At 36.5% G+C, this 23,843-nt stretch overlaps 2 long non-coding RNA genes across 2 annotated transcripts; both read left to right on the top strand.

Annotated features, from left to right (window-relative positions):
• Positions 1 to 7,686: 7,686 nt before the first annotated feature.
• Positions 7,687 to 8,952, top strand: LOC116172818. The gene is made up of 3 exons (XR_004145764.1): positions 7,687 to 7,920; positions 7,973 to 8,045; positions 8,099 to 8,952. It is a non-coding gene; the product is annotated as an uncharacterized LOC116172818 (long non-coding RNA).
• A 6,683-nt stretch (positions 8,953 to 15,635) lies between these two features.
• On the top strand, positions 15,636 to 16,103 carry LOC116172841. Its single transcript, XR_004145774.1, has 3 exons — positions 15,636 to 15,705; positions 15,936 to 15,980; positions 16,039 to 16,103. It is a non-coding gene; the product is annotated as an uncharacterized LOC116172841 (long non-coding RNA).
• Positions 16,104 to 23,843: the final 7,740 nt, after the last annotated feature.

Below are 23,843 nucleotides of genomic sequence, written 5' to 3'. Positions count from 1 at the left end.
CCGCTCCTTCAAAACCATTTAATTATTTATTTCAACGTGGTATTGATATTGTTTCCCATGTTTTACCTCAAGTGTGTCATAAACGAAATGTGAAAAGTATTTTAAAGTGCATTTTAAAACAAAACTTGGATTTTTCTGTAAATTGTGAAGTGCATGATTTGCTTGACATTATGTGTGAGCTATCAACGTTTCATATTAATATTTGGTCCAAAAACGTTAATAAAATTTTAAAAGGTGTGAGTGAAAATGTTGTCACAAAAGACCCCATTAAAGTTCAAGCCATGAATATTTGTCACATAAACAAAAAAATTAAAAAAAAAGTCGCTGAAATGAAAAATCTTCAAATTTCAACATGATATGTTTCAAATGTAAATTACTTGTAGTTAGTTTTACTAAATTATAATTGTAAATATTAGATTCGATATTGTAATAGTATTGGCATTGCTTTTTGGTCACACGAGGTGTAGTCAACGTGAGCCCTAAATCTTCAGCTGTCTTTGCCACATTTTTCATTAAAGCAGTGAATTCATTTTCGTCGTTTTGTCTATCAGCACCCAATACTTCTACCAGCCTTTCGATGTGCTTTGAAACTCGCATTAGATCGACTTCTACTCCTTGTAACATTTGAGCTACTATTTCTAGTTGTGCTGAGTATTTGGCTACAATTTCCAAACAAACAATGAAAACGGTTGACGTCACTGCAGAATAAAGTTGAAACGCTTTCTGTTTCGTGTCTTTGTTTCCTTCATTGGAAAGTAAATGAAGTCCTTCAACAATGTTCACAAACTTTGCGTGAAATTTTCTGATCGATTTATATTTTTCCGACCATCTTGTTTCACACAGCTTTTGTAAAGATCCCACAACTGCCCTTCTTTGCGAATTTTCCCTAAAAAACTTAGTAACTTCTTTAACAGTTGCAACTGTGTTTCTAATCTGTGGTACTGCATTTAGATCGTTGATCACCAAATTAAGTCGGTGACTGGCACAGTGGAAAAAATTTGCCATAGGGAAGCTTTCACTGATCCTTTTGTGCACACCGGTGATTTTTCCAGCCATAGTACTACAACCATCGTAACCTTGCCCAACAGCGTATTGTAAGTTTAATCCCCAATTCGTCAACGTGTTAGTAATAGCGTTTGCGATGGTTTCAGCATCAAGCCCATGGTGAAGGGGCGTAAAACCAAGAAATTCTTCCTTTATTACTTTATCTTTTTTATCATAAAACCTAACACCAAGGGATAGTTGCTCGATACCGGCGATGTCCATACTTTCATCTGCCATAATAGAATATATTTCATTACTTTTTATATTATTTACAAGGTCGGTTCTAAGTATTGCAGCACATGTATCTATAATCTCATTTTGTACTTCATGAGAAATATATTTTGCGTTTTTTGGAGCGCTTCGCAAGTGCTCTTCCAAAATTGCGTCACCCGATTCCTCTCTAAAGTGAAGGAGATCATTAAAAATAGCATGCTCGTCAGTTTTACCCCTTAGTGGTAGGTTATGGGTTGCACAAAATACTACCGTTGAAATGATAGATTTAAGTTTCGTCCTATTCTTTTCAATCAGTTTTTTAACATGGTCATTGATTAAATAATAAATAAATCAAATTTTGTAACTCCACACTTTGTGTTTTATTTTGCATGATGGACAAAAAATTGCCGGCCTTTTCTGATGAACCGCGATGCCATTCTGATGCCATGTGTGATTTAGCACATTCGTGAAATTTTTTGAAATTTCTAAAGGGACGGGTTATAAATGCGCCTAGTAGACTACCTCTTGATACATGGGGTCTAAAGAATACACATGTTTTACAAAAAGCTCCTTTATAATATTTAGAATAAGTCACCCACTCATAAAGACAAAACCATTCATAAAGAAAAGGTCTTTTTCCATCAGGAGCATCTTGTTTAAAATTGTATCCCTTCTCTGGTTTCCAAGGATTTTGCAAAAATAAGTATTTTGTTCTATCATTCAAATTGCATATGTTTTTTGTGTCTACATAGTGCCCTATATCTGTATCTGATGTACAATTTATGGAAGTAGTAGGAGTAGAAGTTTTCGGTGGACAAGCGTTACCATTTTCATAAAAACTGGATAGGCCTGCTGGGCTTTGATTATTAGGGTAGTTGTGTGAGTTGGCATTTATAGCATTCTCATTTTCAGGCTCAATATTAATTGGATCAGGTGACTGGTTTGTGGTGTTACTAATGTTGTTATCGATTTTAATCCGTTTATTAAAAAAAATTCTTATGTCCATTTTAGAAAAACCTGGAATGAAAATTCAATCTTTCATTGTAAGTTCTTGAAACAAGATATATTTATATAAATCACTAGGTAACAAATAAAAACGAAAATTGAGGATTTGGTAATGTAATTGGTGTTAGCAAATAGATAAAAAATAATTGAAACTTACCTACTTTTTACTTAGTAGCTAGTAGATCGTAGAGGTAAGTACTATCGAATGCAAAACAAAAACTATTAGATTAACTTATGCACAGACACAAATTACAGGACTTTCGACTTTACATATTTAGAACAACCTGAAATAAGTACCTCAACTTGTCGAACAACATTAAACAAAAGATGTAACTTTCTCTTAACTACCTGGGGTGGAGATTACCAATATTATCCCGGTTCGGTTATACTTATTTATAGAACTGAAATATGCAAGGCAAGGCGAAAACGCTCCGCTCGACCTCGACAGTCGACGCTCGTATTGTTTACTAATCGTTTTGTTTAGCAAACGTACAGTTACTGAGTTACGTACACCTACACATTACAGTGTGGTATCAGGTATCTGCTGAAAGACGTTTTTCGTCATTTAAACGACTGAAAACCTACATAAGGAATAAAATGTAAGACCGTTTATCTGGTCTTGCATTATTAAATGTGCATTTTATAAAACGTACGTTTTCCCAGGGGGGGCGACGGCACCTCCTGGCCCCTCTCTGGCGGCGCCCTTGTGTAATAGTATATTATTCCATGAGCATGTAATGGTGGCTATTACTCATGAGAATGTGTTTGCGGCACGAGCCGATGGCGAGTGCCGTAATTCTTTCGAATGAGTAATAGCCATTACATGCGAATAGAATACTATACTTTTTCTACGAATATTTGGCAAAATTTAATGAAAATATTGAAACTTGACGTTTGTTACCAAACCAATTGCAGTTGAGTTATTTTATAAATATTTAAAGTTGGTCATACTGTGACAGTGTGACAATTGAGATGATATCAGAGATGTCAAAAGGTTGCCAAGCTTTCGTTTCTCATTTCTTAAAATTTGATCGTTTAAATTGTGGGTTTATTGCTATATGTAATTATAGCTAATCGCCTAAACATTGAATAATGCGGGTACTACCAAAACTACGACAAAATAACAGGCATGTGCGACTTACGAGTTACGAAGTAACAGAATTTGTACGAATGCTTAACCTCACTTCCTATTTTTACACTTTGAACTCGACTTTGAAGATCCTTTTGTAAGTAGTAAGTAGTTGTCTTTTAGGTCGAGAAAATGCGAGTGAAATATTCAAATTTTCATATTTATATTTAGCTTAGATCGATCTAAGATATTTAGACTTTTCCGGCTATAAATTTAAACATAATTTTTTTGCCGTTTCTGTTATATTTGGCGGCGGCGTACAACTTCATTATTTTCATTTTCGCTATCCATCTTGACACTTTCAAATTCGATGCGTCGGCAATACAGTGATCTTTTCCTTTGAGTTCAATTCAGCAACTTAATTTATATTAAAAACGGTCTAAATTAGCATGGGATGTTTTATTTAATTTAATATTGATTTTCAATTATACAATTTTGCATTCACATTTTTGTTTTTTGTGTTATTAAATCTAATTCTTAGATTTGGGCAAGTCCTATATTTCGATACAAAGGGAAGTTACAACCAGATAAATTGACAGATCGATTCTTTGTTTTTTATGAATCTTTCTCATTGGCTGGCTGCGGTGAGTTTTTTTAAAGCCATGCCCAGTGATTAATTATTACTCACTGCTGTTATCCAATAATGTGAAGAATTTATACTCTTACTTCATAAAATTGGAACGTTTAATGTATTCATTAACCCATATGAGTAGAAAAACATTATTTATTAGCTCTAATATTTGTGTACATTTTGAACGAGGCGTAGTTTATAAATTACTAGTCGACCCCGGCAGACGTTGTACTGCCTCTACGCACATCTACAATATATAAAAATGAATGCATGTAGTCCAGAATCGTACTGGGGATCTTAGCTACTCATTGACGCACCCCCGGAGCTCGTCGTCTTCATCAACACGCTTTGTCTTTTCCCAGTTCTTCAACAAGTGAAAATCACTCGGTGCTAGGTCGGGACTGTAGGGTGGATGTGGGAAATTTCCCATTTGTATGAGTCAAGAAGCTGTGCAGTTCGGATTTGCCCTACAGTTACGACCTAGCACCGAGTGATTTTCACTTGTTCTCGAAGATGAAGAACTGGGAAAAGACAAAGCGTGTTGATGAAGACGACGAGCTCCGGGGGTGCGTCACTGAGTAGCCGAGATCGCCGGCGGCGGATTTCTATGAAGAAAGAATTTCGAAGCCTGTTTACCGCTACGATAAGTGCCTCGCCTGTTTGGTGACTATGTAGAAAAGTAGTATTTTAGCCACTCTTTCAGATGCATATCATAAAATATTTTTCCTGTACCTAGTTTTTGTTTTATTACAAAACGTGCCCTACTTTCTGTATAGCCCTCGTATAAATAGTGAATATGAACAATGTACTAATTTGAATTCAAAAAATGGCGGGAGCGGGAATAACGTGTTAAGTCCGACTACAAACACGGAGTGGCGCTGCATCTTTTTGAACGTAATTTTGTACGTGTGTTACCCATCTATATAACCAACACTTACCTAACCTAACGTCCCTTGTCTATGGACCTACCTTAAGTTTAGGAGAACATGTAAAGGTGGTTGAAAATTACATTTTAAAATGGTACATTTGGTTATCAATATGCTGTAAAACGTGTTAAAAACGAGTCTAGAATATAGTTATACTTACGGGAAAAATTACTAATTAATAACATGGGAAACAATAACAATATTAACAATTTAAAAAACTTTTTGTCCTCACATATTATAAAACAATTGATTAAATTAAAGAAATTAGAGGAGACGAGATGGACACAGCCATCTTGACAAGCAAAGTGAAATGTGCTAACTCAGGGTGCGGTCAAAAACTTACTACCCAGATGGACCTGAAACTACTTTTTTTTTAAATCCATATTTTTTTTAGATATATATGCTACAGTTAGCTTATTGACTCAAACTTAATTGAAAATTTTTTTTAAATTGTTTGTTTGTTATGAGGCGTTCCGTTTACGGAACAGTAGGACTTTCAGCTACTGAATTTGTAAAAATATTACATTTCAATAAAATATACTTTATTTAGACAAAGTAAAGTTAGACATAAATAAAACTATAAGAACTCAAAGATGGCAATCTAAAAGTATTATACAGAAGTATGGTAATCGACAAAACATTGTTTAGGGTGTAACGCCACTTCACATTTAATGCACTTGAAATATGAATTTTTATGACACAGTCCACACCTTGTTTGTTTGTCCTGATATACAATTAGGTGATCCATCCGATCAAATTTTGAATATTCGTGTAGGTTCTGAGCTGATTTGGATGGACCTCTTTTTTTTAGTTTTTCTATAACTTTCCAAAATGCCCGTTGCCACAATTCTTCTAAAGGCTAATTGATCTAATTTTCCACCATTTATGCGATGTAATTGCCAAGCATTTTGAAGAACCATGTCTACACAATGGGCAAATAATGGAAAGTACCATTTCTTGCCACGTATGCTAACCCTAAGCAAGCTAATGTTTTGGTCAGATCTATCGACTCCGCCCATGTTATCGTTATACTTTTGAAATAAATAAGGTTGGTCAATATATACATGCTTCTTTTCTTTTCTAGAATATCTCTTCACTTTATTGAGAGGCAACACGGGCAATGCATTTGACGCTATAGAAACAACACTGTTGTCGTTCCACTTGCAAGCAATTATTGCGTTATTTCCCAATTTACGTCGGTAAGTTCCTCTTTCCATCTTCTGCACTTCTTTATTAGATTCCATTGGACATTCAGGTAACCTGTTTTCCCTAACAGTGCCTGTTCCTTTGATATTTCTGTTTTTTAGTTCCTGCAATAGCAGAATCGAGGTAAAAAAATTATCAAAAAAAAAGTGATATGATTGAGAACTCTGATTTTGTAAAATGTCAGCATACTGCAAAACCACGCTGGCCCCTAAACCCAAATTTCTGTATTTCTCTGGCAAAACCGTAGTTGAGCCTTGATACGGATCAAAAAATACTATATATCCTAATTTGGTCGTCCCAGCCCACAACTTATAGCCCCATCGAATGGGCTTTCCTCTAATAAATTGTTTGCAGGAGTGACGACCAAAGTAGGGTACCATGGCTTCATCGACACTGTGGAATTCTTGTTGTGGTGCAAACTCCTGAAATTTTCTATTTAGAGCTTCAAATAATGGTCTCATTTTAGAAAATTTATCTCCTTTATCCAAATTATTATTATTGTTGCAGTGTAAATTGGACATGATAAACTGAAATTTGTCTCGTGACATTGCTTCAGAAATTAATTTGTTATTCGCGTCTTCCGCGTTTTGCCAATACATTCTTCTGCGACTAACTATGTTGTATCCACTAACCATTAAAATTCAAAGGTAACTCATCATTTCCTCAGTCGTAATTGTCTGCGTTCTATTCTTTTGAGCGGCGTAAGTGTTACTATAATTAACAAGCATCTGAATAATATCATCAAAAAAATATTTGAATAAATCAACTGGATGAACATCGTTTAACGGGCCTAATACTTCATGCCACTCAGGAAAATTAGAATTCAAATCGGCGTCATTCCAATTGAAAGTTGTCTTAGCTTTTTTGGCTTTTGTTGCTGTAACCCGTTTTCCTGTGTTGTTCATAAAAGATGACAGAGGCAAATTGTCCTCCCTATCCCAATCGTCATTGTCACTGACATCTAGATCAATGTTTACATTGACCTCTGCATCAACATTTCCATCAAAGTCGTCATAGGAAACACTCGCTTCTGCACGTAACTGGCTTCCCGGTAAATTATTGAGGGTAACCATATCCTCCTCTCCAGAATCCTCGTCTGTATTAGCCTCGTTAGCATTTTCTGGTGGTAATAATATAATGCTATCTGGCAGTACAGGTATCGACTGCGGATTTTCTAGTTCTTCCAGCAGTTCATGCAGTGCCAACGGACGATGAAAACTATAGCCAAAGAAAGTAAAAATATAGAAAGTGCGGCGTTTATAGTCCTACCGTTCCGTTAACGGAACAGTTAAAATTGGAGGGGAAACTGAGCATGCCAAATTAGGTTAGCACAGTGTATCCCACAATATTGGAATGATTAATGCTTTTAAAAACAAAATTAATCCCGTCACTATTGATATTATAAATAACAACAATATACTTACTCCCACCAACTCATGGTGTGTGTAACGTTGTAATTATTCTAAGTTAGTCAGTACGAATTTCCCTTGTTACGGCACTGGCGGGGGAGAATGCGAGGTAACCTTCAATTGTTAGTTTTGACGATGGTGGGTTTCGGCATTGGTACCTGCGCGATTGGCGGGGCGAGGAAAGTTCGTGCGTGTCTTACTTTCTTTTCGTTGCTCGTTTTGGGAAGACGCAAAAGTGTCGGTTGAATATTAGTTCGCTGGTGTAATGTCGTAAAAGATTGGTTTCCGTCATCTATTGAAGTATTACCTTTCACGGAATCATCTTATTAAACTATGGATTGATAGTTTTTTTTTGGTTAATCAATATCGTAGTGAACTTTTTTGAGAGGCTTTTAAACGAATTACCAGCGAAACTATGTAAGTAGATATACGGGATTAATATCTCGGCCATTATAATGTTCATTTTTAGTGACCGTATCTTCCTGATCGTTATTAATTATCATACAACGTCAATCTTTCCAATAGACCTTCTTTAATAAGAGGTAAAGAGGGTTATGCGTACTAAAATGCACCGTTTTAAACAATCGCTTTTTAGGGTCCTTGTATCCCGTGTAAATTTGCACATTAACATATGTCACCGGAGGGACGTCCATTTTGAATTATTACCAACAGATGCCTTCATCTGAATACACATTCAGCAGTAATCAGCCGTTTGGAACCATGAGATAGAATACATGACCTATATCTGAGCTTATCACCGTCGACATAATTACTTAGCCTATATCAATTATCTGACCAGTTTTGGGGAAATTTTCCCTATTTTAAATTTAACTGTAAGCGTAATTCTGGTTAACGATCTTTCGATTAATGCCGACATAATTGGCTCTGATTATTGTTTTTGCATTTGAGATCTCCTTCGGAGACATGATTTAATATTGGTTTGTCCTATTACGATCGTGGGAAGTACCGCAAGTGGTAAGCCCCTCAGGCACCGTTAAGTACCTCACTGTAGCATTTTTGATTCACCGAGGCATTCTCGGTTAATTTGTCCTTTTATTCTTTATTATAGCTACTAGGTTGAACATTCTTGGGATGAGCTCACTCCACGAATGCCTTCGGAACTACAGGTAAGAATAATACCTTCTCTTTATATACTTGTGTGTTCGCCACCTCGTTTTGGGGTGGTCAGGTACTCACTGATTATATTATTGTTGTGCCGCTACTGTTACACTTCCTTATTCCGGTAACAGTCAGTGTATAATATTCCAGGTAATAAGGTGGCGCCCTTACTGCTTTGCTCTAGCATACCTAATTATTAGATGAGAGGAACGGAATTCAGTGCCCGCAGAGACCGAACGATACCTAATGACCCTTGAGTGCTCAAGCTTACCCCGATTAATAGTCACCCCTGAGCTAGTTGGCCGATTAGCGGCGGGTTTGAGCAAATTCACCGTTATATGTGCACAACAAAAAAATGTGGTCACGTTTGAACAAAATAACACGCACGAAATCAACTTGAAATCACTAATAAGTCAATTCTAACTTTACACATTATTGCTTCTAACAGTATCCATATTGCCATCTAGGCTTTAGTAAAGGAAATACAACGGTAAACAAGATTTCTGTAAACGTTCCTTTTAAGGAACGGTTGGTCCATGTGGGTTTTAAATTACTACGTTTACCAAAGGTTCGCAAAACATCGGTCATAAATTTACTCCTGCAGCACTTCAATTGCTTTCAAATTATAACTGCGCATGCGTCGGGTTTTACTATCGTTACTCATTTTACTGCTCTTGGATACGTGGTGTAAACGCAGTAAACGAAGTAAAGTTTGAATTTTTTAAAAACGCGGGAAAGTAGTACGTGCATTTAGTACTTACGCGCACAATTTTTAAAGACAAAACTTTATTCCCCACCTCTGTAGTCCTGCGCATCCAGACGAGCTCCGCAAGCCCCTTCATTGTGTTTTTTGTGCTGATCGCGCGTAGTTCGTTCCTTTTTGTACTGCGAAGTTAGGTTTTCTTTGTTCTCCTGGCTATTCTTTCGCTGCGGCGTAAGTACATGCTTGCTATAATTAAATCTCTCTCTTAGCCTATGCCGACGGAGCTCGGCGGGTTCCTTATTTTTCTTTTTCTCTAGAATGGGCAAGGACAAACACAAGAGGAGGGAGCGTTCATCGAGTCATTTAGATCCGCAGGACCTTGTGGCTCGACTGGCTAAGCTGGAAAGGAAGTTGAAAAAGCGTAAACGTAAATCTCCGGCGAGCAGCCGTTCATCTACTGTTTCTCCTGCTCGAGAGCATGCAGCTTCGGGCGGAGCGGAGGGCTCGGTGTGCAACCAGTCCCGTTCACGTCGATCGCGCCGGGACAAGCGGCTTCGACGTTCGAGATCTCCGTTGCTTAGCACGGTTTCGATTACCTCGGGAACGGCGCCTACAAGGCGGCGAGAGCTTTGCTCGCTCTCCGAATCTCCTTCCTCTCACAGCGCAGCGGTAGATTTTGACAAAGGGACCGATGGGGGTCAACAATCCCCGGACGCTACTCGCCCTTTGTCGCCGGCGAGAATGCCTTTGAAGGAGCGTGCAGGGACGAGCGATGATCCCTTAGACGAGGATATTTTAGACATCTCGACGGAAGCTCTTCCGGAGGATATTTTAGATATTTTGGGGGAAATCCTGGAAAAGGAATTAATAATAGTTTTTTGGTACATGAGGAGTTGGCTTCTAGATGGCGCCACTTTCTAGTAGACGGATTACCAAAAGGGGACGTTTCGTATCTTTTAAGTAAATTCGACTACCCTATTAATGTGCCGAATCTTGAACCCCCCAAACTTAACCCGGAAGTTGCCTCTATTTTAGAGAAATCAAACCGGGTAAGGGACAACTCTTATTTAGAGCTGCAGTTGCACTTGGCCAAATCTATTTGCGCCTTAGGACAAGCCATGAATTCAGTCTTGAATTCGTCTAAGAATTTGCCCTTGTACCTTAGGAGCGAGATCTTGACGCCCTTGAGCGCCTGCGGAAAAATTAATACAAATTTATTCAGTCGTATTTCAACGATACGGCGCAATATAATAATGCCCTTGTTAAATAAGAACGTTAAGGGCGAGGTGGAGAGAACTAAACCAACGGACCTCCTTTTTGGCTCGGATTTATCCGAAAAAGTTAAACTGGCCAAATCTTTAGAGTGTACGAGTAAAGAATTAAAAGTCTCAAAAGCTTCAGCGACGAAAGCTTCGTCGGGACGAAAATTCCCGCAAAACAAGTGGGGAGGCGCTTTTAATTCTGGTCTGGGAGCAGGAGCCCAGCGGCAGAATTTAAACCCACATCGCCCGCCCGGTCGCATGGGCGAGACGCGGCATTTCAAAGGGCAAGCCTCGAAGTCATCTCGAACCCAATACCCAAAGTTCAACCCAAACGCGACGGACAGACGGAGGAAGATGTAGTGTGTCCAGTAAGTATACCCTTAGCGTATGCCGGTCGTCTAAGTTTTTTTTACGAAGAGTGGAAAGCTATTACTTCTAACCCAACTATTTTAGACTGGGTACGAGGGTATCACTTACCTTTTGTAAGCACCCCTTTTCAGTCCGTTGCCCCGGCGGCCAGCAGTTTTAGCTCAGCTGGAGAGCAACTTATGCGACAGGAAATATATTCACTTTTAAGAATAGGGGCCATTAGGCAATGTTCGCCCTCTCCCGGACAGTTCTTATCTAGAACTTTCCTGACCGACAAACCAAATGGCAGAAAGAGGTTCATTTTAAATCTCAAACATTTAAACAAATTTATAACAGCTCCTCACTTTAAATTAGAGGATACACGAACGGCCATTAGGCTGATTCATGTCACAAATGATAAATACAATGAGAATTGGGAAACATAAAAAACTTATTCCATTTCAAAAAGGAATATTGTTAACAAATAGATCATTGGCAGAAATGTTTGATTATTTACAAGAGGAATGTAGGGTTGAGTATATTTTAACATCTCGCCTTAACCAAGATGTTCGAGAAAATTTTTTTCGGACATTAGGAGTATGGGTGGAGCAACTGACCATCCTTCTCCTTTCGACTTCAAATATCGTTTGAGATGGTTTATAATACGTAAACATTCGGCAGCAGTCTTTACAGAAAATAGACACACCGAGGAAAATGATGAAAAATGTTTACTTAATATTACAGGAAGATCGAGCAAGGCCGTAAAAAATATCACATTATCTAATGAAGATACATGTTTAACGCAAAACTTCGTTTCTTCACTTAAATTAACTAGCAATTTGCAGGAGCAGGGTGACTGCGAAGATGACACATTTGTTTCCAATTTATTTGAGCAATCGCAGTACTTGGATGAAGAAGCTGTAGACGAAGAAATGCTGCAACTCATAGACAAGTTTGAACTCTAGCAAAAAGATAACGATGAATCTTTAAAATATTTTGCAGGCTACGTAGCTTACAGGTACAAAAATAAATATTCTTTGGGTGTTCCTACACAAAACGTACAACCGGATAACAAAATACCTGAGTGGTTACAGTCTATTTCTATAGGATTTTTATGTTAGCCGAACAAGCTGAGCAGAGATTAATCTCCGAGAAATCTAAAGTAGCGTATTGCAAGGAGTATGAAAAATTTTCCAACTGGATGCTCGAAAAAAAATACACGGTAGTAAATGAAACCCTTATGCGTGCCTACATGAATACAATGGTAAGTAATAGTACATTATTTAAACATTTAAACGCAATTCTGTATTTCATGATAGTCAACTACCTACAAATCGTACCAAAAATAACTTTTTACCCGAACGACAAACAACCCTAATCTGAATTTTAAATACGAACATTTTGACCTGCTTATGCGTTTCCCTGAATTTGCCTCACGTTCTTGGGCGCCAATTAATAATGCTGTGTGCCCCACGTTGGGCGCCAATTAATAATGCTGTGTGCACCGGTCCGTAGGCCAAGAAGACCGTACACAAAACACCTACACAAACCTAGCTAGCTCAAACCTTATCCTTCACGGAACAAAACTTCTCTCCAGCACAGAGGAGAAATTCGACTCTGCTCTCAGTTAAAATTATTAACTTCTACCAGATAGTGGGTTAGACCAAATACCTTAAATTCCAAATCGATCTTAAGAATTTTGATTAAATAAAATGGACCTTGGGCAAGCGTCCAAAGGAAACAGTAAATTAAAGATAATGAAATCGTTGGAATGACATACACAGAAATTAATGTGAGAATTACAAATTTCAGTTTTAATGGTCTCACACACACAATGAAAATAAGACAACAAGAAAAACAAACTATTACAAAGAAAACTAAAATTAAAACTTAGCTACTTAGGTTAGGTACATGTCCAGGACTTCTAATTCAAATACGGTACACAAAAACAACAAATTTCAAAATTTAACAAAAACACTAAAGTCGGCGCCGACCACACCTTTATTGAAGGCCCAAACTTCCAAATATGCCTCGAAAAAAAATGCCGCAACACAAACTTGCCGCGAACTCGGCTTGTTACTCCGTAAAACGGAAACTCTACTAACTTCCAATGCTGGTTGGCTTCTACACAAAACAAACTACGGTGGTAACTCGCACGAAACAAAAAAATTTCTTCAATGTGAAGTAATAACGGCCCTGACTGGCAACCAAACTGACGATAAAACTTCAAGACTCCACTGATTTCAAATATTAAACAAACGTAGTTCCGCTCTGAACTTGGCGAAAAGCCGAATAACTTCTTCAAAGAAACGTAGTTCTGCCTTGACTGTGGCAAAAAGCCCTTCCTCTTCTCAGTCCGTTCTACAGACATTAAGAGATAACACAAAATTAAAATACTAGGAAAAATAGAATTTTCTTTCTTTTAAATACAATGAAAATAACAAATCCACCTGTCAATTAAATTAAACGTTTACAATTGATAACGGAATAAAAGCGATAAAATTCTCAGAAATCTACGTTAAATAAAATTAAAGATGAGATTCGATTCCCTGCGTCGGAATTACTTTTTTCTAAGATAATATTTTTCGGTTATAATATAACAACTAATAAGTAACACATTCCACGTGCATAGAAAATTCGGAACCGTTATTTTTCGAAATTTTGGATTTTTTGTCTTGGACAATATTGTTCTCGCAATTCCAGTGCGGTGTGCGGGGTTGATTTGCGATTTGTTTTTTCGCTATCTCGAACCGTTACGGAGTTATTTCGAAAAAACACGTTTTAACGCCTTTAAATGCGTTAAAGCTGCATTTGTCCATATAAGTAATAAGATTCTGAACTTTAATGGCATTGTGTACAGCACATTTTTTTCGACAAAATTCGCGATTATAGGAGAACGCGAAGGGTGAGATCGATGCGGTTTTTTACGTTGGTCTCGTATTTGTGTCCTACGACTTGAGAACCGACACTCACGCCCCCCTCCCTCTCACCCCCTCGCCATGCAAATAAATTGTATTTATTATTTCGGGTTATTTTTGGTGTTAAGTCCTTCTAACAAATGCAAATAACATGCACTCTTCAAAAATGGCCCCGCGCATGCGCATAGCGCAACTTTCTTATTTATGGAGCGATTTTCATGAAATTTTGGTTATAGGTCCTTCTAACAAATGCACTTTTCAAAAATGGTAATGTGCATGCGCAATGCGCACTTTTCTTATTTACGGAGCGATTTGCCTGACATTTTGGTTATATGTCCTTCTAACCAATGCAAATAAAATGCACTTTTGAAAAATGGTAATGGGGGCAAACGGTCCGTCGGAAATGGGTACCGACAATGGCGAACTGGAGGTTCTCGATGAGATCTCTCAGGTGGCGGAACCCAAACTTCCAATGCGAAAACGTAATATCCTCTAGCGTAGTCTTAAAATGAGACACATTTTATAAATTAAATATCTGCTTTTGCACCGAATTCCCCGTTTCGGCTGGTGTAACCAAAACGGAGTTGGGGGGAAAACATGTTTGATGCATGCGTAGAAGTAACTTTCTTATAAGCCAATCTTGTTACCCTTTTTTTACATATTATTCTGTTACACCCTGTATATATGTTCAGTAATGTAATCTTTTTGTGCCAAATTTTATTCCCTGGTATTTATACCTATTTAGTGCGACCAATTAAAAAACCTGGTATATCTTTCAGTTTCCAATGTTCTCACGTAAGTGGTATTCAATACAAATCAATTGGTAATAATTCATTATCTTTAAGTGATTTTACCGGTAAACTCAAATTCAATGCTCATGTCTTTTTTACAACCTTCATATCAAAAGGTAAACAAGTGAGCACAACAATGCGCTTATGGAACTTTACACGTCTACATCTAACGATATTAAATGCATTTCAATTGTATCTTTACAAATGGCACTTTTGTTATACAGGCCACTTCGTAGGGCACAACGACTAGTTACCTTAGCTCAAAAGAAAACACAGGAAAATGAATTGCAAATCGAGGAACAAGAACGGCAAAAAGAAGGTAAGAAAAACTGATATCTTTAACAACACATGGCTATTATTGTCAACTTAATACAGGAGCCAACTTAGCTGTAAAGTACGTCCTATCAACAAATTGTTATTATCGCTATAATAGCATGGTTACTGTCATAGTTACCAAATAACAATCCATAATATGCGAGTGTCAATAGCGAACCAATCAATCTCACTAAACATTATCAACTAAGCCATGTTTCGATAAAGCTGTCTATTTAATACGGGTATTAACGCAGTCACAATATTTCTGACTACCTTAATATTCTTATTAAATAGTAAATCTGTAAATATATTTCTTTATTCGTACGTAAAGAAAAATTAATAATATTCATGTGTTTAATACATAAAGACGAGGAGTGCAAAAGCAGCTCTGCTGTATCACTGGATGGTTCCTTTGAGCTGGATTCTGACGATTCGCTAAAAGATCCATATTACTTGCCGAATAATGCAGAAACAGAAAGTAGTTCTTTATTTCAAATATAGATGAGGTGAGTAACCGAACAGCACACACGTATCTTTCATAACGTTTAATGAATACTGCGTATTAATTAATTGTAAATATATCACAAATATTTTCTGGTTTAATTACATTAAACAAACAAGCAACTTATGTCATTAATAGGAAAATTAATAATTCAAACATGTTTTGTGGCTTATAGGAATCTGGAAACAAGAAAATAAATATAATCAGCGATATAATCATTACGCCATCCCACTTAGATCGCCATGTAAGTACTACTAATTTTTAATAATATAATAGAATACAGAACACGATTTTCTTACTGTCTTCTGCCTATTGGACTATACCGCAACATTTTTATGTAGTGTAAAAAACAGAAATGCGTTTTCCAAAACCCGCAGTTCATTCTGTAAACAAAACATTCTGTAAATAAAATAAATAAAATTAATAAAATAAATAAAACACATACTTACCTCTTACAGTACATTAATTTTTTAGAACCTGGAAAGAAAACAAGTCAGCAATTTAGAGTCCACTTCTGCAGTGAGTTCGCTAACATTATATTATGTATTGCCCTATAATATACTTATTATCTTTCCAGTCGCCTGAAAATAAAAATTCGCTTACGCAAGATACCCAATTTTCACATTTAGTTCCCGCTCCGAGTCATGTAAGTTAACCGTGTTTTCTGTTGTTTTTTGTATTTAATTTTCTACTGCTTTAGTCATCTATTAACTGCATAACCAAAAAAAAGAAAAGAACGACGTGTCAATACTGTCAATCAGAAGTCACAAATTTTGAACGTCATTTAGAGAGAAACCATGCCGACGAAAAGGGAGTTCGAAACTTTTTGTCATACCCTAAAAAACATTCTGAAAGGAAAAAAATTATTAATTTAATTCGCAACTCCGGACATTTCTCAGAATACATCAAAGGTAACGTGATACCAAAATATCAATATCAAACCAAACATAAAGTATATTTTCCTTGCTCGCGCTGTAAGGCGCTATTGACGAAACAATACTTATCACGGCATAAGAAAACATGCATCGTTAAAGACGTACTGAATGGTAAAAAAAATCAATTATCGGAATCGCAGACGTTAATAGCATCAGTTTTGGACCAAAACAATACTCTGTCGAAGTTGAGAGTTAAGGAAGAGGTATTCTCTCGAATGAAAGCAGACATAGTATCATTGGTAGCTAAAACCGATAGTTTAATTTTTTGCTTCGGTGAGAATTATCTTAAAAAACATAAACGCGAACAACTCATTTCAGTATGCTCAAATAAGATGCGAGAATTGGCCAGATTTGTTTTAGAGTTTAGAAAAAGGACCAATAATTCCCGCATTAATATATTTTGAAGCCGAAATTCTTTGATATTGCAATCGATTGCGCAAAGAATGTTGGAGGGTATGATGCCGAGAAAAAGACATTTCGTGCGGCAAGTTTGTCAGCTCGTCTAGGTACATTATTAAAGTAAGTATGTGAGATATACATTGTTTAATCTCGGTATGAGATTAAGATAGTTTTGGGGTAGATTGTAATGCGGCACCCGTCACTGTGCCAAATTGTAGACTTGGAACCTTACACCCCAAATGAGTAAGAACAGCCTAAGCTATAATACTAGTTTATTCATAATATTTACACGTTTATATACAAAATTATTGTCCTAGTTCTACCATTTGTTTACCTAGCTCAGCGATACTATTATTCTATTATTTGCATTTTCTTGCCTTACTCAATTGACCTGCTTTATCTATGCATAATAATGATGTCTTAATACCTACTTATTACATGAATTACTTAATATTGTTTAATTCTAGATTAATCCCAGATTAATCTGTGATTAAACATACATTAGACTTCTTCTAAAAGAAGACAGATGGGTTGCATGTGCTAATAAGGAGGAGTGTTTGAAAGACGCTAAACAATTTAAAGAACTGATCGATTCGCAATGGACAACATCCAGTTTAGCTTTCAAAGTTCTCCATGAAAAGCAATGGCAAAAACCGACAATTCTACCCTTAACAAAGGACATTTTAAAATTTAAGGAGTACGTTACTAATGTCGCAAATAAAGCTATGGCGATTCTCAAAACGAATCCAAACAACAAAAAAGAATTAAGAAATTTAATTGAGGCTTCACTGGTGTTGACTATATTGTTCAATAGGAAAAGAATTGGAGATGTTCAATATACACACCTTAAAACATACACCGACAGTATAAAAACTCTTACTCAAGAAGAATGCGTAGATGCATTGTCAGAGTCCGAAAAGTTGCTTACTAAACATTACAAAAGAATTGTGACAGGTGGGAAGGGGAGTAGGCCTATAGCTATTTTATTTCCCTTAAATTTACAAACGTATATAGATTTCTTTTTAAAAATACGAATGGAAGGTAGTTTGATTCCACAAAGCAATCCCTATTTATTTGGATGTCCAGATAAAGATACATGGACAAGTGGAGATGTAGTTTTCCGAAAATTTGCAGGCAAGGCAGATTTAGAATTTCCCACCTGCGTTTCATCAAATAAATTGAGAACGCAAATAGCCACGGTAATGCAAATTTTAAATTTAAATAAGGAGGAGACTGAACAATTTGCACAGTTTATGGGACACACTGAAAAAACTCATAATCAATTTATAAGTTTCGTCTTTTCAATAACAACATACTCACCTATTTCTCCTTTCTTAGATTACCCCAGGATTTGTATCAAACAGCCAAAATCTCAAAACTGTTACTACTAGTGGATAAAGGTGTAAATGCATATAAAGGTAAATCACTGTGTGAAATCGATATTGATCCTCAAAATGAATTGGCAGAAGAGTCGGATCAGGATGAAGCGCCTCCACCAGCGCCATTACCTTCTATCTGTGTTGTGCAAGGTATGTACTAAATCAATATCATAGTGCTAAAAAGCAAGAAATGGTTCTCATGTTACACCAAATAACGCTGTTACTTTTCTAATAATTCATAACCTTAACCACGGATTTGCTTTTTTTTTTAAAAAAAAGTGTTCAATTCAGAATCATTGAAAATTTTTCTTGTTGAAATATGCTTTACTCTTAGATGAACCGGAAGAACATCCAAAGACAACAAAATTAAGTGGCAGAGTGCCATGGTCTAATGAAGAATCGGCACTAGTGAGGAAACATTTTCGAAAGCATATTCAATTAAAGAAAGCTCCTAAGAAAGGTGAATGCTTGGAATTTTTGGAAAAATATCGTGCTAAATTTCAAAATAAAGATTGGGTACGAGTGAAAACATTTGTTTACAATTCCTATAGACTAGAGAGTAGTTTTAGGTCAGCCCTTGGGCCTCCACGGCACCCTTATCCTCCGTGTGCAAAACTCACTCAATTTTAATAAATTAATTTTAAATTGCAACTTGTATTATTCGTATACCGCGCCATTGACCAAATAAAAGCGAATTTTTCGAACTGTGGGGCACTTTTCGGAAAACGACAGGTAGAGGGTTTTAGGTGAGCCCTTGGGCCACCACGGAGCCCAAATCCTCCTTACCCACTTGCGCAATTTGTCAACTTCGGGGACGAATTTGTCGAGGTTCCAAAAAGGGGATGAAAATTGCTCCCATCACTTTTCGGTTGATCGTCGATTTAACAAAAAACGAATGTAACTTCAGCCCTGCCCTAGTTTCCCCCCCCCCCCCAGGTTGGTTATATATAATCCAAACGTGTTTAATTTGAAGCAGGTTTTGCTAGTTAAAACCAGTTTTTACTGAGGCACATAAGTTAAAACTGGTATAAAACGAGATTTACGGTTATGTTTCGCTTTGCAAGAGTGAAGACGACGGGGACGAAGCGCCGATGGGAATGTATTCTTATTGCAGTGAATTCGTGTAATGAGTGTTTTGCTTTTGCTACGTTATTGTTTATATTCCGATTTTTTGGGCAGTAATAGTGAATTAATTTGTGTTCTTAGTGTACTATACTACTAATTATTAATATGAGTGATATTGATGAAAACCAGTTGGAGACGAGAGATGTAAGAACATGGAAAGAGCGATTTTTGGAAAAGATTTTACAAAAAGAAGAGACCGAGAAGAATGAAAATCACTACAATGTTATGACAAGACACATGTACTATAAATTGATCGCCGAAGTACAATAAGCGGAATTGGCTGCAAAGAAAACACCAATACAAAATAGAAGAATGAAGCGGTTTAGAATTATTGAGGTTGGCGATACAAAAAAATTGTCTGCCAGAAATAGTCCAGGAAATAGAGACTGAAAATGGACCATTTCCTGCAAAACGAGAAGTAGTTACAATTTTTTTTGCATGTCATGAAAGACTATCTGGTGGTTAAGAATCCAAGTTTTCGACCTCGCACCCCCTGTGCTTCCCCCGCACCACCCTTAAAACCAAAGAAATTTCTTTGGTTTTTTAGTTTTTCAATCATACCTTTTTATAAGTTCATTTTACAAAAAAATATTGTTATCAGAAATTGGAGACTATAAAATTCTACACAACTTTGATATACACTACTTTTTTGTGAAATGTTTATTAACAGCGATATAGAGCTTCAGAGTTGCTTATATTTTTAAGAACTCTAAAATTTGTATGTAGATGTTTTAACCAAAATTTTATACTTTATCTCTATAATTAAGAGTTTTATGAGAAGATATCTTCAACTTATCGTGGCATAAATACCCTTACGCTGCACCCTTACCAAAGGGGATGCATAATAATTCAACTTTCAACCCTTGCTAGTGGGGATATTTGAATCACTGTGAGATTGTAGGGCTTTCTAATATACGTTTGAAACAAAAAATTATCTCACTTCAGTTCAGCTTCATCCTTCATGCCCTTCATCCTCCCCCCCCCTCCCCCCAACCGAGCTGAGAATAGATATTTAAGAGGAATAGAAAATATTATGTAATAAGCGTTGTATTCTCTGACTAACTTCACAATCGCCACAAGAGCGTTTAAATATCTATTTCTTCCGCGCAGGGGGGGGGGGGAAACTGAACTGAAGTGAGCCAATTTTTTCATTTCAAAAGTATATTAGAAAGGGCTATAATCTCACAGTAATTCAAATATCCTCACTAGCAAGGGTTGCAAATTTCATTATTATGCATCCCCTTTGGTAAGGGTGCAGGGTAGGGGGATTTATACCACGATAAATTCAAGATATTTTCTTATAAAACTCTTAATTATAGTGTAAAAGTATGAAATTTGATTAAAACACCTACATAGAAATTTCAGAATTCTTAAAAATATAACCCTCTCAAGCTCTATATCTTTTTTAATAAACATTTCACAAAAAAGTAGTGTATATCAAAGTTGTGTAGAATTTTATGGTTTACCACCACCAGATGACTGTCTATTAGGGTGGAACGTTGGTATAGGGCAAAAAATTGTTTTCAGTATCACCCATTCTAATAGTGATTAAAATTTGTCTTTTTATGTGAGAAGTTATTCTACAAAGATTTATTGTGATAGAACCACATCTTGAGGTGCCGCAAAGGCCATGAACATAATTTTTGGTCTTTAAATTTTGAAATTTTCTAGAATTTAATTTTTTATTTTGTTGATGGTTTTTTATGTTTATTTTTTCAATTGCATTCAAACAACGTCTAAAATAATGCAAAAAATTATTTTATAGGCCCACTTAGTAGGTATTAAAACATGAAAAATAAAGGTTTTTCTTTAAGAAATGTACTTTTTTGATCATTGAAATAAAACATTATAACAAATCTAAATCAAATTCAATGTTCTCAAATACATTTTAGGTAAAGTGTTTCTTTGTTTCAAATTTTGGCATCATCTCGTGTGAAGCAATTCTGGCTTTGACAAATCCATTTCTTTCTTCTAGGCCGGAAACAGACAGTGATGATTCTGTTACAAGCTTGATTACTCTTTCCACTGCTTGTGTATGACAGGGAAAACGTGGAAAATCAATAGAATTTATCAGGTCATCTTCTCTTGCTTCACTTATGTATTTGGCTAAGTCCTCATCAGTTACGTGCTTTGTCATCGGTGGTTCTGTGATTGTTACATCAGCCCAATTGATCATGTCGATGTAATCTTCAGCTTTGAAGTTTAGTTTAGGTCTCACAAATTTCCGTAACTCATTCTTCTGTTCTGACCTTGCCTTCAAAAGTCGTCGGAGGCCTAACTCTCTTATATGTTTTCTCTCATCACTTAACATACACAGAAGGATGTTTTCAGGGTGAGCGTAGTAGCTATTCCTTTGAATAACCGGGTCGATTACTTTAAGATGTTCGTCGCAAAGATAACGTGAAAATGCAATCAGTCTCCATAAGTGTTTGGCTCCATTTATACAAGAGGGCTTCAGCTTAATGTAGAACTAGATGGGAGCATACACCTTAACTACATACTCTGTTAAGGTTTTCTGAAGGGTTCTCTGTTCCAATATACAACCGGAGAATGCGACTAGCCAACGTCAGCCATCGTGAGAGTGCCAATTTTCCTGGTTTCTTCATGGCTGTATCGGGGAGGCAGACTCCAATTGAAATTGATTTACACATTTCAAGTAAATACTTTTGATCGGTACTTAGATCCTGTTTCATTTCGAGGTCGGGAAGGTTGCCCTCAATCGGTGAGTACGTAACTACTGGAAGCTCATGACATTTTTCAAGTAGTTTGCCTAATATACTCCTCCAAACTCGTTAGGTCCTTTTGTTTTTCCATCCAATGCACAAAATAGATGGCGCAACGGCAATTCGTTGCAATGAAATAAACATATTAGCCACTGCAAAGACTTATGAATGTTCTTTTCTGATAGAGCAATAACACCATTTAGAGCTCCAGTGTTTGTAGCAGTGCCATCACATCCAATTGCAGTTACACTGTTCAAGTTCAAATCACAGTTACTATTGAAATATTGCAGTTTTTAATGCAGGTTTTAATCAGAAATGGAAAAATACAACAATATTTTTTGCAGATTCAAATGTAATGAAATTTGGTAAATTTCGCTAAAGAATCACAATTTCTAACCCTTTGCGGCACCTCTTACCCTACTCCTCCAATCGTGTTCAAACTTTACAATTGATTTCATAATAGCAAAAGGAAACTTTTTATCACTATTACATAATGAAATTGAAAACAATATTTTTTGTTCCACAATTTCAATTTTATGAAACTTTAAGGACCTTGCGGCACCTCAAGACATACTCCGATATTTTTCATATTTTTTAATTTATCTTATGTACGCCAAAAGGCAACTTTTCCGCCCTATTAGAAACTAAAAATCAAAAGTTGATTTTTTCGTTCCACCCTACTGTCTATGCCATGCAAAAGAAATTGGAACTACTTCTCATTTTGCATGCTAAAACCCTCTATTCCCTGGGCTAAAATGAACCTGTTCAAATTTAAGTTAAGTAGGTATTTATATAAGTAGGTCATTTTATAATTACTCGAATCTCATTGTATATGAAATTTCTTTTCATCATTTGAACCTATTCAAATGTCAATTAGGATTAGGCTTAGTGAATACCTTTCTTTGTCCACTAATAGCTCATAAGAATTTAACCTTGTGACTAATTTAAGTGTCGGTTACAATTTGTAAAACTGGTCAGTCAATAATAAGGCGTTTCCAGCTAACACAAACCACTGGGCCAGCGCTTGAATGATATTACCCTCCCTGCATAACAAGTGCTGGGAAAGCATTACATTTATGTGCGTTTCCATCGCCTATATGTCGCGCTGGCCGTTATATTTCCAGCACAGAAAACCCACCACTCTACAAGCAATGGTGCAATATCAATAAAGCACACAATACACAAACGATTGTTTAAATATTCAAGCAGACATAAATGCAGTGATAAATTGGTGCAATAAAAACAAACTGAAGCTAAACATAGAAAAGTGCAAAGTTGTATCGTACACAAGATCCAACAATCCCACGATTTTTAAATACGAAATAAATGGGCAGGATATCCAAAGAGTCACCTTGGTTAGAGATTTGGGCGTTTTATTCAATAGCAACTTAAATTTTCATCGGCACATTGAATCCCTTATAAATGCGTTCATCAGATCCAAACTCGATTATGCGGCATGTATTTGGACATCCCAAACTTATAACCACGCAGACATGATAGAGAAAGTTCAAAAAAAATTAGTGCGAATAGTGTATTTTAGGTCGACTCAAAATTTTCCACATTTAATCTCTTACTCCAACCAACTAAAATTTTTAAATAGTGTGCACGGTATTAAAATCTCAAGTTTACAAATCCGACGCGAAGTGATCTGTGCTACCTTTGTGTACAAGATACTGAATAATCACCTAAATGTCCCAAGAATTGCTTCAGGAAATTAAACTCAAAGTGCCACATGTTAAATTAAGGAAAAACGATATCATCTTTTTAGTGACCACTCCGTCATCGCCCCTATCGAGGAGCCTGTTGGCTTTAAATAAGAAG

Source organism: Photinus pyralis, unplaced genomic scaffold (assembly GCF_008802855.1).
Source record: "Photinus pyralis isolate 1611_PpyrPB1 unplaced genomic scaffold, Ppyr1.3 Ppyr1.4_LG1, whole genome shotgun sequence".
NCBI lineage: Eukaryota > Metazoa > Arthropoda > Insecta > Coleoptera > Lampyridae > Photinus > Photinus pyralis.
This window is presented reverse-complemented; position numbering and strand designations above follow the sequence as displayed.